This window comes from Ochotona curzoniae, unplaced genomic scaffold (genome assembly GCF_017591425.1).
Source record: "Ochotona curzoniae isolate NIBS_2020 unplaced genomic scaffold, NIBS_Ocur_1.0 contig_66, whole genome shotgun sequence".
In the NCBI taxonomy this organism is placed as follows: domain Eukaryota; kingdom Metazoa; phylum Chordata; class Mammalia; order Lagomorpha; family Ochotonidae; genus Ochotona; species Ochotona curzoniae.
The window spans coordinates 7,865,916-7,887,542 of record NW_024466512.1 but is presented as its reverse complement, the minus strand read 5'-3'; positions in this window follow the sequence as shown (position 1 = coordinate 7,887,542).

Genomic DNA, 21,627 nt, shown 5'->3' with positions numbered 1-21,627 from the left:
TTCTGCTTTCTGTTTATGCATTTCACAGCTGTGGATTCCTCATCCTGTAGGTAGACACGTAGAATATCTCCTGTTACATTTAGTGTAAGGTCCTCAAGTTTCACCTCTGCTGTAGCAACTGCCTGGAGTTCCTTTTCTTCTAAGCCAGAATGATGTCCCAGGAAATCTAGAGAACACATTCTATTTGTCCACTGTCTATGGACGGTTGGGTTGCATCTACATGTTAACCACTTGAATATGGGTGTACTTGAGGTGGGTCATTTTGTCTCTGCTCTCCATGGGAGGTTGGGGATCAGTGAGACTATGCTACTTGCCCAAGGTCTTGAGTGGCTTTTGAACTTGGGTGTAGCCAATTCGCCAGTTCATGCTTCTTATCACCAGAGTACACACCTTGGCTCATAGAGCCCCTGAAGGAAGCATCGAAAGCTCTTTTGGCATTAGTAAGGGTTTTTTGGAGGGAAATTTTTATCAGTCCCTGGAACTTAGTCCTAAACACGTTTCTGCTTTTGCTGAAAACCCATTACCTGCAGCGGTTTAAGAAGGAATTGAAGTGGAAATGACCCCAACCAATTTCCAGGGGGAGGATGATGCAATAGAGACCTGGAAGTCACAAGGAGCCTGGGAGGAGACTCTGGCTCCCCTCACTGGGTGTTTTTTTTTTTTTTTTTTTTTCACCAAGCACTTGAAAGAGTTCCTGCCAAGCCGTGCACACATGTGCAAGTGCAAAACCAGTGTGGAAAACAAGCCGGTGGGTTCTAGAAAAAAAATGATAAATGATCTTGGCATGAACTGTAATCAATGTGCCAAACTATTTGGACAAGTTTGCTGACAGATGTGATCTATTTAGCTAAACAGATATTAATTTTCCAGTTCTTTGACCTGCTGATAAATTGTATCTGGTTGGAGACCTATCACAACATGTTACAGTAAAACCTGGTGTTGCAAGTGATTGTCAGGACACAATTCAAGCAAAAATCTCACCACATAGGTACCTGGGTTTAGAAATAAATTCACCATCTAGATTTTAAAAACATTACATTCCATATACATGGTAGCAAAGACATTGAATTACTTAGTATGCTTAATGTATTAACCCAAGTGAGTCATTCACTATGGCAGCCATGTATCAGCTTTGATACTGAATTGGTGATTTTTGTCCTGCCTTTTGGAGCCGTGTCTGTCTCTTGAATTCCTGTAGAATCTTTTGTCACCGCCTACCTGGGTTGAAATGTTGCGAAATAAAATTGCTGAGGTGTCATCCAAGGCACTTGTCCACTTTAGTGATGTCTGATCATGACTCTGTGTTTCCAGCGATAGAGAAGTTGTAACAATCTCATCTGTTGCCTTTTTTGTTTTAAAATCAGTGAAAAGCATATTTTACTACCTGGACAGTATTGGCACTAGAAAGTTTTTTAACTGTGTGCACCTGTCCTGTGCCTTGTAGGATGTTTCACATCATCCCTGGCCTTCACCCACTAGATACTAGAAGCACTCCCCAGTCGCAAGAAGTAAAGATACCTTAAAGCCCTGGCCAGGTTCCTGGGGGCACGCGCTCCCTTCCCCTCCCTCTGAGAGCCACGGAACTCAAGCTTCTGGAAGTCAGGTGTCTGCCAGCTGCTGCACGTTGCCCTGGTTTTATAGACCGTGCAGGAGGGCCATATGTGCCCTCTAATTGTAGTAGCTTCACCATAAACATTTTATTTGTAATGTTGGCAACAGTCTGGCAGAGAAGATGAATGAAGGGGAAGAAAGATGAGCATATTCTGTGATGTGGCAGTGCACTGACTCACGCACCGTTGAGATGCTAGTGAAGGGGACGCTGGTCAATGCAGTGAGTTTCAGTCCAATGCTGATTCCCCGAGCATGTCCGCTTCCTGTTTAGAATATCCTCCATCTGTAGCTAGTCTTTCCTGTGCAACTAATTGTGTGTTTCTTTAAGCTTCATTGCTGTCACCCACTGTTTATTCTTTAATATTTCATTTTTAAAAAATGAAATATTAAAGTCAATAGAACGTTGCCATCCATTTGTCATTAAAAGTGTAGGCTTGTTTTTCATTCCTGGTGTCTGGCTGACTTCCTGCTTGGATGGATGGACAAATCTATTTGACACTGAAGGAGCTAAGATGATATTGCTACTGATCAATGTCTATTGCATGGCTCATCTTATTCAGACAAAATGCCGGAACGTCAACCTGGGCCAGTGAGTGATAATAACAAAGACAAATCATTTTCTATTAACAGCCTGAAAATAATCTCTTTAACTGGATGCCATAGCACAGCTTTTGGTTTCCATTGTAATATAATTTGTATTGTGAATGAGAGAATTAAAAAAAACGTATTTATTTTTGAAGGCAGACCCACAGAGAGGAAGAGACAGAAAGAAGCAGTCCTCTTTCTTGATTCAGTCCTCACATGGTTGCACTGGCTGAGGCTAAGCCAGGCTGAAGCCAGGGGCCAGGAACTCTTTCATGGTCTTTTGCACTTGGACCATCTTCTGTTGCCTTCCTAGGCACATTAGCAGGGAGCTGGATGAGAAGAGGAACAGCCAGAACTTGCACAGGAGCTCCACTACATGAAGCCAGCATTGCTTCACCATGCCAAGCCCCTGAATGAAAGAGTATTAGGATTCTAAAAAGCTGCTGTATGCCCTTGCTTAAAGCCAAGGTCCAACGAGAAGAAAACTGATGTTGACAAGAGCATATAGCCAGATGGTTCCTACACCAAAATGAGAGCCTCCATGGAAGGTTGCAATGAAGGCCTTAATTCAGAGTTTGGCAAGTTATGGCTGTGAGAAAACCCTAGCCTGCTGACTGTTTTTTCTAATAAAGTTTTACTGGAACGCGCGCGCGCGCGCGCACACACACACACACACACACACACACACACACACACACACACACACACACACACACCAGCTTATTTAGTACTCTTTGGCTGCTTCCTTGCTATATGGGGTTGAATAGCTTGGCTGAAACAATGTAGCTCACAGAGCCCTAAGTATTAATGGTAAGGTCTTGCACAGAAAAAGCGTGTCCATATCTGGGTTAATTGTCACCCCCTTTGCAGTGACACTTTACATTTTGCCTTCCTTCAGCACCCTGTAAGGTGCTACTCAATCAGTGACCCCAAGACTGACCCTGCCATCCTGAACCCAGTGGCTCCCTTGAGTACCTCTTTACTCAGTACTACCATAATCCCCCAGGTCTTGGCCCCCTTTAAGGCCCACTTGCCTTACTGGTCTTCAGGCTCAAGCTGTGCAGCTCCACCCATCCCCGCCCCAGGCATTTATCCCTGGTCCACCTACAGCAGCACCTGCTAAGCCTTGACCTTGCAGTCCCCACACCCACCTTAAGGCTATGAAGATGCCTCTCTTTTCTCTCTCTGCTCCTGCTTTCCCCCTGCCCCACGGCTACTTCCTCCACTGAAAGAAAAGACCTCTCCTGTGGCTCACTTATTGTGTCTGACGTCTTGGGTTTGTGGCAAAAAGCTATCAGCCCGGACTCTTCAATTTGCCTTAGGTAGGCTTGTCCCTGTACTTGGGCTCTTGCTGAGAAACATGCCTGAATATGTTTGGGTTAGCCTCCTGTAGGGTGACAGGTGTGGAGTGTGGACTCAGGTCACCAGGTCATCTACACTGAGACCAGCCTGGGTCAGCTGGTAGCCAGCCAACTCCCAAACAGGTGAATAGGCAGACAAGGTCAAGAGCAGCAGAACGACTAGCTTATAGCCCCACGTGCCCATTGCTTCTGTAGAGCAATGCAGGTAGAATGAAGGCAAGTCTCTTGAGGATCATGCTACAGTTTAGGAATCAGAGTTTAGAGAGGAGTAACTCTGGACTTGAGTCTTGACCAGGGCACTTCTCAGCTCTGGTCATCTCTCAAGTCTCTCCCTTCACTGGTGGTAGCAGACAAGACTGCGTTCCTGGCATCTGGTCTTGCTCTGGACAAGTGAACGTTGCATTGCTCCTTTTACTTGAACGTGGGCGTGGCTTTGGGTGAGTGGAAGCACCTGGTGGCTGCTGCTCACGTCTCCTTGGGTTCTTCCCTGGCTGTGGTAGCAGTGAGAGTGGGCGCATGCGCTGCTGAGTCACCGCTTGTCGGACAGTTTCCTTGGAGAATCATCTGGATGGTTCCAGAGTGGGTCTTGCAGGGCTGAGAACTGACCTCTTTTGTGTGAAACCCCTGGAACTTGGGGGGATGCTGGTTTTCACAGCTGAGCAAATAATTTTGGCAGGGTTTATTTTTTTTCCTGTTCAATATTTTTTAGTTTTGCAAAAATCTTAACAGAAATAGTATACATTTGTAGGAAAAGTCCAGGATTTCTTTTTCTTGAACCTGAAATGACCACAAATGGAAAACGTCATGGTGGAGACAGTGAATCAGCAGCCGTGTGTTGGTGACCTGTTGCATGCCAGGGGGTTAAGGGGGAAACAAGGCTCTCTGGTGCTGGCTCCTGGGATCTAACCTGGGCTTCACCATGAACTAGGCTGCATGGCAGTGAGGTCCTGTTGTCCTTTGAGACTCAACTGGCAGTGAAGTAGGGACAAGCAGGCTGGCATGCTCAATGGCTGGGCCGTGGGGCTGAGCTGCACTTGAGGGAGAATCTGGATGATGTCCAGGAAAGGCACAGCAGGTATATGGGAATGCTGAGAGGCCGTAAAGGTGAGGGGACCCGGGCAGGGGCCTCCTGGAAGGAAGGGCGAGGTGGATGCTGATGGACATGTCAGCATCGCAGAGGGACAGGGGAGAGGCCCAGTGCAAGGCCTTGTGTTGAGGAGACCCAGGTTCAAATACCAGTTCTGCTCTTCCTGGCTGTGTGGCGTGGCCAGTTGACTTACTCTCTTGGGCTTTCGTTTCTTGTGAAGCACGTCTAGTAATAGCTTTAACATTTATTTCTTATCGCTTTTTTATTAAGAGAAAATGAGAGACTGTAAAATACCCCTAGGAAGCACTAAATTCTTGGGTTCTGGTTTGTATTATTGGGGCTCATCTGCAGGTTCGGGGGATGTTTTGGCTTGCCCAGTTTGAGTGGTCTCTTAGACTGTATCCATGCAGGACATACAGCTGTGATTTTTTAAACATGTGATGGAGGGTGGTGGAACTGGGCTGAGCTCAGCTGTTGCCTTGCCAGTGTGGTGGTGAACTTGCTTGGCCGGTATTTGCGCCTGAGGGGAGTAATATTTTGGAGATACACTGAAGTTGCTGGGTCATAGTAAGTCCCTGGCTTGATGATAGCGAACAAAACCATACCCTATGGGGGCCGTGAAAACCTTGCAATGTAATTGGATCCTGCCTGAATATCTCTATAAAGGATATGTGAACACTTGCTCACAATCTCCTGAAGCTTCTAGCCCAGGGGAGTTCAATGTGAGCTTGAAATCTCTTAGTGGCCTTAACGTTTTTATTTCTCTCGGTTGAGGGAAGGTGGGAGAATAAAACTTTGCCATTTATTCTCTTGTAGACACACAGGTGAGAAACCTGAGCTGATTAAATTACGTGACAATTTCCTTTCCTGCCCGGGCAATGTTAGCTATAGGAAGGTCAGGAGAAAGAACAATTAGATTTTGTACTCAGTGTGCATGTTCCAGGGTAGCACTGCTTGTTCCTCGTTTTAATTGTTAGGCTCCTCTGGGGTTTTAGTTTATTGGAGGGATTGGAATGCAATATTTCAAGTGGGCCAAGTTTCAGAAAGGGAGGATGAGAGCAGAGAATTTTCTTCTGTAGCAATTCTCTGGCAAGTACCATTTGGGATGCACATGGATAGCAAGTCCAGCTTGAATCTAAGCAAAGATTAACCCAGGAACCAGAGGCTGCTGGGCAGACAGAACAAAGCCCCTTGTTGGAGGTTCTGACACAGCGGTCAGTGGGTATCGGGGGAGTCTCTTTCCTGTGTACAATTTCCATGTGGGCAGCACAGTTGTAAATGACTTGACTAAAGATGTTGCAAACTAAACATGCTAGGAATCAAGACTTAGTGTCTCGAGTCATTAGGAAAAAAAATACAGATCCTTTCCTAATGAGAGAGACACTGTGATTTCCCAAGCATTCATTCTTGCTCTGGGTACTGCTCCATGCCCCAGAGCCAGGAAAGAAAACTGAAAGAACAGAAATGAGGGAACAGAAACCCACTGCGATTTGTTTAATGCGCGAGGATAGCACTGTGCTCACTTTGAGCGTCTTTGATTCTTCTCCCTTGCTAATCTGATAATGCATTCAAAGTAGATGCTTGGACATTTTCAGGCTTAAAGCGTAAAAGCGGTGGTGTGTTGGAATCCTAAGCAGAACTCCTACCACCACCAACCTCAGGAATTCAGAGAACTATTTTAAGGTAGCTTCCAAATAAGTGAGCAATATCATCATATGCTTGGAGCTGTGACTTCTGAGGACAGTTTTATCCTTCATACACTTTATACTTCATACATTCAAAATATTTATTATTTGAAAAGAATTACACATATAGAAGGAGAGACAAGAAGATTTTCTGTCAGCTGGTTCACTCTCCAAATGGCTGTATGTGCTGGGCCTAGTTCAGGCTGAAGCCAGAAGCCTGGAACTCCAGCTGGGTTTCCCACATGGATGGGCCGTCTGCTGCTGTTTTGCTGGCCGCATCATCAGGACACTGCATTGGAAGTAGAGCAGCCAGGGCTCACATGGGCACTCTGTAGGGATGCAGTGGGTTAACCTGCACACCCCAGAGCTGGTCCCCTCTCTGTACATCTTTAAAGTTCTCTTTGAGTCTGTAATCTCTTAATTTTTTTTGATAAAATGCTTTAGATGAAATCAATTTGCTCGGGGGAGCCCAAGAATTGTTATAGGTACAATTGCCCTTTGTTAAGACTTCAGAATATTCAAAGTTAGCACAGGTGTGAAGCTTGATTAATGTGATTAATTTGCTTTTAAAATCTCAGATACATTTGTAAGTAAGTGTGAAGCAGCGAAATCACTGGGAATGAGCACTGGCTGACTTGCTTGCTGCCTGCTTTCTGTTCTGCCTGCACCAAGACTTGGAGTGTGTGTACACGCTAGTGTGTGCATGACCCACTAGGTGTACACATATGCAAGTTCTGTTACAGTAAGACAGAAATTCCTTGTATGCTTTTAATTGGTCCCATGTATGCAGGCATTTTCCTTAGTTTCTATGTTGTATATGTAATATCACAGACAATAAATTCAATGGAAAATTCAGAGCCATTTGCAATTCTCTACTTAATGAATCTGTCTTTTGGACTGATATGTGCTCCTAAGGGAGAGGGAATGGGGTTTGTATTTTGAAAAGCCGTAAGACCCAAGCTTCAGGCCAGTGTTCTAGAGGGCATTCAGACCGAGGAGTGGCTCTGATTCTTCTCATCCTGGCTCAGAAGTGGCTTCTGAGACATGCTGGAGACTCCAGGAGCTGGGGGTAGAGGGGCGGAGCGCAAGCAGGATACCATTTGAAAGAAAACCAATGCATGCGTTGCAGAAACTGGAACATCTGTATGAAGTCTGTTGACTGGTTTGGTGATTAAGAGGTTTTAGACGTGAATCTGAGCAGTGGATGTGCAGCAGTAATCGGGTTTCGTGAGGTGAACAGGAGGCGGCAGGATTGAGATGACTGTTCTCCCAAGGAGTGCCTCATCCTCCAGCCACTTAACCGGAGCGTGCTTCCTCCTGTGGAGGCCACAGTGTCCTTGTGCAATCCCACAGCGAACCAGCGGTGAAGGAGTTGTGCTGAAATGGCTTTTGATGAACTTGCCCTTCTCACAGAAGGGAGCATCGGAAGGGCTTTGGTCTTGTGGCTGTGTTTCGTCCTATAGGAAAGTCTTCAGGTGATCTCTTTGGTTTGCGATTGGAAATGAATTGAAGTGACGTTTTGTGTTACTAGTGTGGAATCCTTTTATACGGTTTCATAAATACTGAAAGAAAATTGAGAAGAGTGAGTGTGCACCAGCAGGTGAGCTCTTGTCCATTAACTCACTCCCCAAATGTTCAGAGGCCAAGACTGGGCTGCCTTAGAGTTGGAATGCAACCCAGGCCTCCCACGTGTTTGGCGAACGGTGGCATGCCAACGCCACTGCCTCTTGTGTAGTCAGGAGCTGAGACTCAAATGTGGGTGCTTTGATGTGGGATGCAGGCCTCTTAACTGCTAGGCCAAGGGCCTAACTATGGTTTAGAACCTTCTAGAGCATCACAAACCTAGAGGTGGAATCATTAAATCTTGGGGGCCAGTACCGCAATGTAGAGGGTTAAGCCTCTGTTTGCAGCTTAAGCATCTCCTAAGGTGCCGCTTAGAGTCCCACCTACTCCACTTCCAATCCGGCTGCTAGTGCACGTGGGAAAGCAGCACAGCCTGGCCCAAGTGCTTGGGCCCCTGTACTCGCATAGGAGACCCAGAAGATGTTCCTGGCTTCAGACTGGGAGAACTCCAGCTGTTGCTGCCATTTGGGGGGATGAACCAGCAAGTGGAGGATCTTTTTTTTTTTCCTCTCTTTGTAACTTGGCCTTTTAAACACAAACTTAGGGAAAAAAAAAGAATCATTGCATCTCAGGGGACAATCTCAATCATTTGTCCTTGTGATAATCTGAATTTTTTTCTAAGAATGAATTTTTAAAAAAGTAACTTAAAAAAAAAGATTTTTATTGGAAAGTCAGATATGCAGAGAGGAGGGGGGGGGGGAAGATTTCCATTTGTTGATTTACACCCTCAGTGGCCACAACGGCTGGAGCTGAGCTAATCTTAAGTCAGGAACCAGGGGCCTCCTCTGGGTCTCCCACGTGGGTGCAGGGTCCCAAGGCTTTGGGCTGTCCTCGACCGCTTTCCCAGGCCACAAGCAGGGAGCTGGATGGGAAGTAGGGCAGCTGGGATAGAACCAGCATCCGTATGGGAAACCCGGTGTGTGCCAGTCCCCAAACAGTAACTTTTTAAATAAAATCTTACCTTTGAGACATCTTTGAGAATTGTCATAATACAATTCTATTCAGATTCGACTTTAGCTTTTATGAGTGCAGGGGCAGTTCTTTAACGTCTTCCCTGAGTTAGGCTGCAGGTGCTGTGCTGAGGATATTTTTAGCATGCTGTGTCCTGTATGGCACTGGGCACGGCTCTGGGTGCGTGACGGATATTCAGGATTAATATTTAACGCTGTATTCATGGCCTGCTTTGCTTGATTAAGGATTGATGATCTCAGACTCTATAGATTTTCTTAGCTGAAGTCAGATGAATTTTAAATCCACTGCTTTGCCTGCCCTCCCTCCCTCCCTCCCTGGCTTTCTCCATCCATTCCCTTTGTATGTTTTTCCTTCTTTTTTGGACAAAAGAGTTTGTGATCCTGGGCTGCTGGGTTCCGAGTGACCTTGAAGATTCTTGGATTTTGATGCTGAGCAGGGGTCATGAGCATTTGAGCTGCTCTCTCAGGGCTTGGCTGTGTGGTCCCAGGCAGCCTGGGGCTTGTGGCTCCTTGATAGGGAGTTGGGGATGGAGGTGATGAAGGTGAGCTGGCAGGTTTTGATGGCTCATAGTTGCAGTGATTGGTTTTCTTTTGAAAGGTTCATCTGTTGGAAAGACAGAGTGACAAAGACAAATCTCTCATCCACTGGCTCACTCTCCAAACACCTGCAGTGGCCAGATCTGGGTGAGGCCAAAGCCACGCACCAGGAGCTCCAGCTGGGTCTTGCACATGGGCGGCAGACACCCATGTACTTGAGTTGTCTTCTGATGTTTCCCAGGTGCACTCTCAGGAAGCTGGGTTGTAAGAAGAGGTGGACTTAAACCAGGTCCTTTAGTATGAATATGGGTGTCTGAAGTGGTGGCTTAAGCTTCAGAGTTACCATGTTGGCCCTATTGGTGATTTTTTTTTTAAGATTTTAAAAATTTATTTCTATTGCAAAGTTGGATATACAGAGAGGCGGAGAGACAGAGAGGAAGATCTTCTGTCCAATGATGTACTCCCCAAGTGATCGCAAAGGCCAGTGCTGAGCCGATCCAAAGCCGGGATCCAGGAACTTCTTCTGGGACTCCCACGAGGGTGCAGGGTCCCAAGGCTTTGGGCTGTCCTTGACTGCTTTCCCAGACCACAGGCAGGGAGCTGGATGGGAAGTGGAGCTGCCAGGATTAGAACCAGCGCCCATATGGGATCCTGGCGCGTTCAAGCTGAGGACTTTAGCCACTAGGCCACGCCGCTTGGCCCCTATTGGTGATTTTTTAAGGTTTATTTATTTATCTTGAAAGTCAGTCTCTCTCTCTCTCTTTCTCTCTCTCTTTCTCTCTCTCTCTCTCTCTCTCTCTCACACACACACACACACACACACACACACACACACACACACACACAAACACTCACTAGTTCACTCTTAAGATGGCAGCACTGGTCAGTACTGGGACAGGTCAAAGCCAGGAGCCAGGAGCTTCATCCAGATGCAGGAGCTCAAACACTTGGACCATCTTCCACTGGTTTTCCCCCAGGTACCAGCATTGCTGCATCTGAAGGGGAGCGACTGGGATATGAACCTGCGCCCATATGAGATGCTCCCATCCCAGGCGGTGACTTTACCTGCTTGACCACAATGCATGTCATATCAGTGACTGTTTTTAACTCAGTTTTGAAGAAGGTGACTCCTCTGGCCCAATGGTGGTTTGGATGGTGTTACAGGGTATATTGTCCAAGGATGCTGATAACTCTGAAAACAAGGAGTCCAGCAGGAGTGCTGCAGATGCCTTTCATCCAACACACGTTTCTCAGGTTCTGGGCACTGAGCAGTGGAGTGTGAGTCCCAGTGAGTGTGGTGTGTGGGAGCAGAGTGCTAGGAGACTCCTCGGGAGCAGCGGAGGGAAGGCTGTGGGTCTGCTCCAGAGAATTGTGGGGACACGGTGCACCCCTTCTCTTCCCCAGCGGGGCTTGCTGTTCAGTAATTACAAAATAGGAAGCATGCACTGCTCCCTGAGGCTGATCATGGACTCTCACTGGAGGCTGGGGTTGGGCCAGGGGACAACCTAAGCAGAAGTGACAACTCTAGAGGCAACAGCAGGCATGTTTGTCGGCAGCCCAGCTCCCCAGCTGCCTTTCTATTCTGACCTCAGGTCTGCTGGGACTGCCCAACTTCCTTGGCTGCTGTGTCCTCTCCTTCCCCAGGGGGAAAACTGAGTTACCCCTCCCTAGTCTACCATGCTTCTCAGCAGGGAATTTACAGATCTGGGCTTCCAAAGATTCAGAAGGGGGCCCAGTGTGATAGCTCAGTGGCTAAATCCTCACCTTGCAAATGTTGGGATCCCATATGGGCACTGGTTCATATCTTGACTGTTCCACTTAGAATCCAGATCCCTGCTTATGACCTCAAAAAGTAGCAGAGGGTGGGCCAAAGCCTTGGGACCCTGCATCCCTGTGGGAGACCTAGAAGATACTCCTGACTTTGGATAGGCTCAGTTCAAGCCATTGTGGCCATTTGGGGCATGAATTAGTGGATGGAAGATCTTTCTGTCTATACCTCTTTCCCTCCATAAATTTGATCTTCCTTTCTAATAAAATAAATAAATAAGTAAATAAAAGATTTGGAGGGAACTCAGAGAGCTGGGCTTATAGAGTCTGAGGGATACACAGCCTTGGTGGATAGCCAACAGCTTTCTAGGAAGTAGTCCAGGCTGTGTTGGCAAACCAGAGAGCTGACAGGGAGAGAGCTGGGAGGATGGCAGGGATCCATGGACCATGTCGTGGTGGGGTTGTCTTCCTCTAAATAGCAGGTGCTGGGCTTTGCAGATGGTTGGTCCCCTCTGAAGCTCAGCTTGGAGTTGAACCCCCATTAGAGACAGAGAGGGGCCAGAAGAGAGCTTTAGGAAGGAGATCGGGTGCCAAGAGTAGGAAGCCAGAGAGAATCAAGAGGGCAGAATAGGGTACGGACATGTTTAAGCAGATGGAGAAACATTAGCCAGGGTGAAGCAGAGAGGGCACATTCCAGGAAATAGGAGGGGAGAGACTGACAGTAGAGGGGTACCTGGAGGGACATGAGAAAGCAGTGGAGACAGTGGTGTGGTATTGTAGTGACCAGATATCTTAGTGGCATTCAGCGAGTAGCGATCTGAACTCCTCTGGTGGCCGGAACTCCACGAGCAAGGTAGGAAGGGGAGTTCATCAGGAGCTCAGGAGGTAAACCCAGACACAGGACTGCCCATCCTGCATTTGTTTGATTTGACCAAGAGCAGAGACAGAGCAGCAGAACACAAACAGGTGGTGCGAGAAAGGGTAGATTTCACAGCTCAGACCCCCACTAGAGCCAAATTATCATGTGTAGGTGCCATCTTGTGTAGGGAGGCGAAGTTTATAGGACAGGACTGCTCATGTACTAAGCTGGGAGGAAACTCATTTCTTGCTCAGTGAATTGCAACAACATGGCATCCTACAGGTTCACCCAAAATAGGTTCAGTAACCCTCAGACCTGATGGCCAGCAGAGCAAGAACTCTAGTAATGACACATCAGTTGCCATTTTGTACAGTGTGGCAAAGGTTTTGAGACTGCAGGGACAACAGTGAGCTGTGCATGTGCCGAACTAGGAGCAAACACAATGCATTGCACTGGTCCCACAAGGCAAATAAAATCAATTTTGGCATCATACAAGTTAAAGTAGTTCCATGTGACCTTCAGACCTAAGAGCCAATAGGTTCTGGCAAGATCAGCACCACCAACAACCTAGTTATTTAGAACAACTGATGTTTCCCTAATCCTGAGAACTGTGTGAGCCGGAATTGGGAGAAAGGTTGTATAGACAACAGTGCAGCCCCAACACGAGACCACAGGAGGTGGAGAGTGGTGAGCCAGGAGCTGGGGCTACAGAGACCATGGTGGAAATTTAATGTAAGAACCCAGACCTGTAACTCACTGGAGGGAGTGGCACAAGTGACTGCAAAAAATGAGCCGTGTACCAACTGCAATAAGTAAAACAGAATTGCAGACCTGTAGGCGACACAGCTTAGAAACCTGCCCCAAGGAGAAGACTCTGCTAACCAGAAGTACAATGACCAAGAGCAAAAGAAGAGACAAAGGCACAATGAATATTAGTGAAGACTCCCCTGCAAAGGAGCAAAAGCCTTTACCAACCTCAGAGTTAACTGAGGAAGACATTGAGAAAATGGGGGATACAGAGTTCAAAAAATTCATTGTACATAAATGAATGAGAAGCACATAAAGCAGAATTCAAGGAATTTAAAGAATTTAAAGAATATGTCACACAGGAAATAGCAACACCGAAATAAAATCAAGCCAAATTATGAGAGTGAGGGACATAATAGAACAAATTAAAAATTCAGTGGAAAGTCTCAATAAAAGGCAGAAGAAAGAATTTCAAAAGCTGGAAGCAGAGCTAGGTCAAGTTAAAAAAATATTCAAGAATTGAGAGACTCTATTAAATGGCCACACAGCAGAGGACATGTGCTGCTTCTGATCCCCCACCTGGCTGTCAGCATCTCCTGGACAGACTGCATTGTGTTTGAGTGTTTCCAGGCTACAGGGACAAACCCTAATTCTGGCTTTCTTTAGAAAAAAAGGTGGTGATCCATTATCAAAACAGATGTTTCTCATTTCTGAATTTTGCCCTGATTTTTGTGGTTTTAGGAGCAGTTCTGCATATTAATTGCATCAGAGTTTGGATTTATGAAACTAACCTGTGTTCCGGGTCCTGCTCTGCTCCCTGGCTTTAAACCAGTTACAGCTTTAGCTTAAAAATGCAGAGAGAAAAGGTAGAGGCAATGGGAGGGTGTGAGGGAGTGGGAGTGTGGCTGTGTCCCGGGCATCTCCCCATCTCTCCAACCCTGGGGGTGCTGGGGCTGCTGGTGGCACAGGGAGAAGTGTGCTGAGCCTGTCTGCCACTCTGCATGCCCCTTCCAAGGCAGTGCCCCTTGGAGATGAGGATGCCCAGAAGGTATGTTGGCATTCCTGGAAGTTCCAGGATCCAGGGGTGAAAGTGCAGCTTAGGACGGGCATGCGTTAGCACAGAGCTGGGGGGCCATGGGAGCATTGTGTCTCCTGCTTTTCCAAGTTCTCCTGTCTGCCCTGCTCCCAGTTTCACCTCCTAGCTAGAAGTAGCATAGTGGTTCTGTTTGGGAGGTGTGCAAGGTGTCACAGAATAGGAGAAAGTGGAACAGTTTGGGAGGTGTGCAAGGTGTCGCTTTACAGAATAGGAGAAAGTGGAATAGTTTGCCAGTCCAGAGTCCCACCCTGGGGAGGTGGCCCTGGGTTCCTGACTCCTGATTCTTGCTGAAAGGTAGCTAAGACCAAACTAGTCTGCAGGTTCAGTACCAGGTGGGGTCACTTTCCTGTCCGTACTGCTCTTTTTAACTTCTTAAAACTCTTGCAGGTCTTTGTGGGGTTCAGCACAGTCCTCATCTTTGCTGTTGTTCTTTTTTTAAAGATTTGTTTTTATTGGAAAGGCAGATTTTACAGAGAGAAGGAGAGACAAAGATCCTCCATCTGCTGGCTCACTCCCCAAATGGCTGCAGTGGCTGGAGCTGACCAGATCCAAAGTCAGGAGCCAGGAGTTTCTTCCAGGTCTTCCGTGTGGGTTCAGGGTCTTGAGGTTTTGGGTCGTCCCCCACTGCTTTCCCAGGCCACAAGCAGGGAGTGAGTTAGGAAGTGGAGCAGCTAGGACACGAATCATCACTTGAATGGGATGTGGTGCTTAGAGGTGGAGGATTAGCCAGTTGAGCAACATACTGGCCTGGTGTTTCTCTTTGAATCAGTCAGAAGCAGTGTTTACATTTTTAAATATATTTGTTTTTAATTTGACAGACACATAGAGAGGGGAACAGAGAGTGACAGGGCTCCCATCTTCTGGTTTACTTCCCATGCCTGGGCTGAGCTGGGTTGGAGCAGGAGCTCAATGCAATCCAGGCTTCCTGTGTGACTTACAGGTCCCAGCTACCTGAGCCATCACCTCTGTCTCCCGGGGCCTGTATTAGCAGGAAGCTGAGTCAGGAGCTGCATTTCCAACCCACTGTGGGGTGGGCCACAGGAAGCTTATCAATGTCTCTTTTTAAAGATATGCTGACTTATGTATAAGGCAGAGTTACCGAAGGAGAGAGAAAAGGAGTTAGAAGGAGAGAGGGAGAAAGAGAAGAAGGAAGGAAGAAGGAAGAGAAGAACAGAGGACAGGAAGAAGAGAGGGAGAGCAAAAGACCTTCTATCTGTTACTTTACTCCCTAAACTGCTGCAGTGACAGCTGGGCCAGGCTGAAGCCTGCTTTCTTACTGCTTTCTCTGGCACATTAGCAGGGAGTGGGACTGAAAATGGGATAGCTGGACTCACATGGTGTCCATTAGCGATGTTGGCACTGTTGGTGTCAACGTCATCTGTTACATCACAGCACCAGCCCTTAGCCAGTGCCTTAACCTGCCCGGAAGGAGATTCGATTGAACCTCATTGTCCTGGATGGTCCTCCAGCAGCTGCTAGGAAGGTGCCAGGGGAGGACATGACGCCCTGTACCTTGAAGGGAGGTAGGTATTTCCCTTCAAAAACAGGAAAGTCAAAACAGGTTTTCCTTTTTAGTACCAACTATGTACTGAACTATGTGACTAGAACAATGGCTTTATATGGGGCCATAAGGCTGCACGCGCTGTGACAGCTCTCCGGTTCCACAGTGCCATTGCTTCCTGTCTTTTCAGTTCTGAGACAACTGCCAGAAGCTACAGTCTAATGAGTTAGAGGTCAACAAGGGGCTTTTTCACTCTGACCCAAAGATGCCCTCTGAGAGTGCGGAGAGCTTGAGGCTCTGGGAAGGCTTCATCCCCCACAGAGGGATGTGGACAGGCCAGCTGTATCCTGAATAGGATAGGAACCCACGGATACTGTAGGTCCTTGTTCTGGAACATTTGGGACTTGGCGAGATATTTTAAAATGTTATGGAGGCACTGAAGGGTGTTGAGACTAGGGAAATCCACAGTGGTTTAGGTTTCAGAGTAAGTTCATATTTGAAAAAATCATACATGTTGTGGTTTTGTTTGACTGCTTCTGGAAGCTTAGCTGATGACATGGCGGCTGAAGACATTTGCTCGCTTGCTCTTTGAGTGGCTTAGGAATCACATTAAATTGCTCCCTGAGATGGCAAGCCTAGGTTTCCGAGGGGATTCAGTCCTGCATGGATGAGATGGCCCCCTCTCCCTCTGTCGTCCTTGTGTTGAGTGGCTGCTCCTCTCCATCCACGCTGAAGGAAGAATCCAAAGTTGAGGGCAGCAAGGACAGCAGCTGTCGGAGACTCCAGGGGCTGCTTGGAAGAACGATGTTGTCAGCACTTCAACAGCGAAAGGCGATTTGATGGTGGGAGAGGACCAAACAGGGGCGGGAAGGATGCTGTGAGGATGTGGCTGGACTTATTATTATGTTTCTAACAGCTTTATTGAGCTATAATCCAAGTACCAAGCAATCCACCTGCTTAAAAGGTACAGTCTTATGGTTTTTGGTCTGTTCACGGAGGTGTATAATCACCTCCACTTCAATTTCGGGACATCTTCATCAGTTCCCAAGGAAATGTCTAGTCCCTCAGTTGTCCCTTCCCATCCCCCAAGCCCCAATCACTGAAATACCAGCCCTTGGCAACCTCCCATCTACTTTATGTTTTTATCCATTTGCTGGTTCTGCAGAGTTCATTCCAATGGAATCAGACTTTGCCTGGCTGGTGACTGGCTTCTGGAATATTTTAAGGATCCAACTATGTTGGAGCACGCAGTTAAGCCTTTTTGCAGTCATACAATATCCGACCCCATTTTGTGTATCCATTTATCAGTGTGTTCAATCACTCAGCAAATCCCCATGTGCCTGCCGAGTGCTTGGTGAGTGCAGCTTCTGTCTACACCAGCTGGATCCCAGGACTTAAGCAGTGATGTAGTGAGATAGTCACTTGTTCCCCTAGCAGTGCCTGTGGCCCTTGCATTGGATGCTCCTGGTGTGTGCTGTAGTTTGAGCATGGTTTGTCCCCTCTGTTCTCATGCTGACATTGGATTACCACTGTGGTAGTGTGGGGATGTGGGCCCTTGGATGGGAAGGATTCTTTTTCCTTTTTTTTTTTTTTTAAGATTTAAGTATTTTTATTGGAGAGGCTAATTCACAGAAAGTCAAAGAGAAAGATCTTCCGTATGTTGGTGCACTCCCCAAAAGGCTGCAACAGCTAGAGCTGGGCTGATCCAAAGCCAGGAGCTAGGAGTCAGGAGTCAGGAGCCAGGAGCTTTTTCCAGGATTCCCATGTGAGTGTAGTGTCCCAAGGACTTGGATCTGCCTCACTGCTTTCCCAAGCTATAAATAGGGAGCTGGATGGGAAGTGGATGACAGTACTGTGGGTAGAAACTTAACATACTATGTCATGGTGCCAGCCCCCAGCACAGGTTCTTACTGAGCCATGCTGCTCCTCACGCTCTCTCCGTCGGCACATGCCCACGTGCCCTTTGACTGCTCCAGCAGCTTACAATGCTGGCACTTTGATCATGGACTCCCTGGATGGTAGAACTGGGAGCCCAACACCAGTGTCTTTCCTTTGTAAATCACCTGGTCTGATATTTTGTTACAACAACAGAAGAGAGACCGAGGCAGAGAGCCACAGAGCTGGCATTTCTCTTCTCTTTGGCAGATTTGTTATTGTCCCTGGAGATGATCCTGTCTTCTTCCCATCTCTTTCCTGACCAATGCACTAGAAGCTAAACGTATTCTCTAAACTACAAATCCTACAGGCAAGGAGCCTGCAATCATTTTATCATTGGGCATTTTTGTGACTATTGAGTATTCCCTTTAGACCTGAAGGGCTTGGATTTTATCAGCTAATGAGGTGGAGAAAGCTTGCTGGCGGTGCCTGCATGAAGGAGGCATTGGCAGGTGTCTGGAGCACTCCCTGGTGCCAGAGGAGGCTGTGCTAATTGTGTGCAGGCCAATCGCTGACATTGCCCCAGATAGCATCTACCTAAAGACTGAAGCAGGACTTTTGTCTACCTTATCTTGCCAAGCTGAGAATCTAGATTTTTGAAATTAGAGTGGGATTTTGGAAAAATTAGGAGAAATGTTGCCAACCAGAGAGCTTTTTTTTTTAAAAAAAAGCAGAAATTACTATTTATTTTCTGTATGTAAAATTATTCCTGAAATAACTAGGAATGAGTCCACTTTGGAGAAAATGTTGTCATTGCAGCGGCCCACTTGCGTGAAAACGCCTTTTCCCTCTGGAAAGTTTGGAGCTGACTTCAAGAGGCTCTGCCTGTGTCAGGGCCTAAGGCCTTGGGGGCAGGTGACACCTGCTGTCTCATCTACTGTTAGAGTGAGCACTTCCGTCAGCAGCTCAGGTCAAAGACTTTGCCCTCTGTGCTTGAAAACACAGGAGCGGGCTTCCTGCTTTTGCTCCCCAGGCCATCTGGGGACCTGTGAGCTCCCTGGGCTATGATACTCATCCAAGAGAAAGCTGTCCCCTGCCTTCCAGGAGCAACAGAGGTGGTGGAGGTCCCAGACAACCCAGTAGGTATTCACTCTTAGTTACCTGGCAGCGGTCCTCGCGGGAGAGCCAGACTAACTCTGAAGAAGGGCAATTCCTCGGACAGAAGGAATGTTTCTAGTGATGGTATTGTCACTCTGGTGGGGAAGGTACTATGGTCGATAAATATTTACCAGATTTGCATGCTACAGCAAGCCTTATTTGGAGCTTAGTTTTATTTCAAGATGGATTATTCATGCATGTCGTTATTTATTTATTTGTTAAAGATCCAGCCATGCAGATGAAAAATATGCAGTGAGTCAATTTTCTTGCCACCTGCAATTCCTACTTGTCCCCCTACCCACCCAGGGCAGAGTTGCATGTATATTGTTTCAAAGATGTTCAATAATGCAAGGGCTTCTAAATACTGGCCTCTAACCACCACATAGGCACGGCCAGCTGAGCTAGGACTTGCCCCCTCCTCTTGGCATAGCACTCCTAGAAGCTTCTGTCGCTCCCCGCTTCCTAAAGTTGTCAGCTTCTAACCAAGTCTTAAAAATGCTAGTGCCTGGTTATAGCAGTGCTTAGGAGCATGTGACAATATTAGTAACAACATGTAAATTATCCACTAATTTAGGGTTGCTGCATGTAATACAGGATACCTAGTGGAGTTCTCTGGCTTCAGTGGCAAATTCAATGGACATGTTATGCCAACATTTGCTGCTCTGTATTATTTAAGAAGATTTACAAGAAAACAAAACGTACAGGTTCAATATGGTGGCAGCCATCTAACTCCAACTGCCTGGGATCCACAGAGTGAGGTTTGGTGAGGGGTGGAGACTATCCTGATGCAAAACTTCCACAGGGTAGGCCTCCACATCATGCATTTGCATGGACTCTGCACAGTGTTTGGAACAAAGCTAGTCTGTATTCTAGAATTAAAAAGAGTTTTCTGTCTGGTTGGTTGATCCCTCAGATATGAAGGATCTATTGTATCAGTAAGTATGGAATTTATGCAGAACTTCCAGGAACTTTGCGAAGTCCCTGGGTGTGTTGCAAGTATTGCAAGGGCCATGTGAGTACACAGCTCAGAAAGTTATTCTTGGCAAGTCTAATTTCTTGGCACAGTCTTTTTATTTGCTACATCTGGAAACCCTATGCAAGCTACATGCAAGATAGCACCCGGAATGCTACAGTGGAAGAGCCCGAGACCTCCATTTTCATATTTTGGGCCCACTCAGCTTTTCGAGTGGTCACCATCCCACTAGCTCTCGGCTACTGAAGGGCATGAGGTTGATGAGAGTAACCCCGAGTCTGTGGCCAGCTGCCCTTGTCCACTGCCGCTTCTTACCCTGCATTCTTCCTTGGGAGTCCAGAATGTAGAATGGATCTGTATTCTCATGATGGGAGGGTAGTGAGGGTGAGCCAGGGATGGGCCTTGAACTGACCCAAGCAAACATGAGAGGGCGAATGCTCAGTGACAACTGCCTGGACACAAAGGGACATTTTATGCCCTTTCGGGGTTTCTGGAACTTGAGTCCAGTCTTAGACTAGCAGAGCTGAGCACTCTGCTTTTAGAAGCACATCTTGGTGGCAGTTCTCATGGACGGCACAAACACTAAGGAAAACTTTCCCTAGCAAGGAGCCATTCTGTAATTTCAATTTCAAACTCCCCCCTTTTTTTGGAGAGAGCAGTTAGGTGCTGGTGGGATATGGTTCTAATGAGCGCATCAGCCTTGTTTTCATGTTGTCTGGCTTTCTCTACCTTGTCCCAGTCTCCTTTCTGCAAGCCCCCTCTTACTTCCCACCCAAGCTGTTTCCTGAGTACCCCTGTGATTTTCATCAGTTCTGGTTTTCATAAAGTCTGGAGAAATCCTCTGGTTGCTGGAATGTCCGAGATCCCAGGGAAATGGCAACCGGGATGTGGGCAAGAGGGGATGGAAGGTGCAGATACCACTTGCCATCTTCCTCCCTCTTTCTCACTGTCTGAAGGATACTGAGAAAGCTGTCAGAACAGATGGCATCTATGGCCAGAGGCTAATTGGCTTTATACCCATCAACCACCCTGATCTCTGGAAAATGCCCTGATGATGAAGAGAGGAGAGCTCAGACTTGGGACATGGAACAGACAGGGAACAATCCAAGATATGGTTCAGGGAGCTAAGGACTACCTGTAACACTGCCACCCTGTGTCAGAGGCTGGCCTGGAGTCCCAGCTGCCGTGCTTCCTGTCCACCTTCCTGCCAAAATACTCAGGTGTCTGCAATGTGTGTGGGAAACCAGGCTAGAGTACAGGCTCCTGGCTTTAATCTGGCCCAGCCCTGTCTGCTGAGGCTGTTTTGTGTTTTAGGAGGCATACTAAGCAGATACTTGTAGGAGCACCTCATGCAAAGATTAAGTGCACAATGAGATGTACCCCTTTGTGTAAATTCTGGAAGGAGAATTTGAGCAGCATGGGACTGGTTGAATGTCGAATTTCTGAAGACCTTGTGGCGAGAGAGATGTCAGGGTCCTGGGCCTGGAAAATGGCCCTCAGCAAGAGTGGGCTTTAATGAAGCGAAGCCAGGGCCCCACCTGCCGGTGCTGATGAATGAATCTTCGGTGCATTCAATGAGTTCAACTGCATTTGCAAAGCCACAATTTTCCTCTGTAAAAACCAGGACAGAGGTTGATTATTTTACTCCTTAATTGATTTAGAAGTGAAATAGAGTAGACGACATCCTTTATATATTTATAATTAGTGAACTAGAGGATGATTTACATGTAACAATGTTTCTGCTTCAGAGGCAGTTTGAATAATAGCTAACAGTTGGCACAGTGACTGTCACTGTATCATTTAAAAAAGTCAATATGTTTCTGAGATATTTTATGCCATGAGAGATGAGTAATCCAGAGGCAAATGCCCATAAATAGGAAGGATGGATGGAAATGATACGGTGGCCTCATGTTTGTTACATTTTAGTGGCTCAAGTAGAGATATGTGCTGGTTTCCTTCCTTATTCTGATGGCGACCGACCTCACTATGTGCCAGCCTAATTCTTCACACCCAGACAGTAAACCCATGCAGCTGTGTGTTAATGTTTTTCTTGAATCTGTGCGATCCCCTAACCTGCAAGACTTGCCTTGTAAATTCACCAAGTTGGCTGTAAAGCAGAGACACGCTAACTGCTATGTGGAAGCCAAAGAAAGCAGCGACAGATCCAAGGGAAACAGTGAGCAGAAGGATT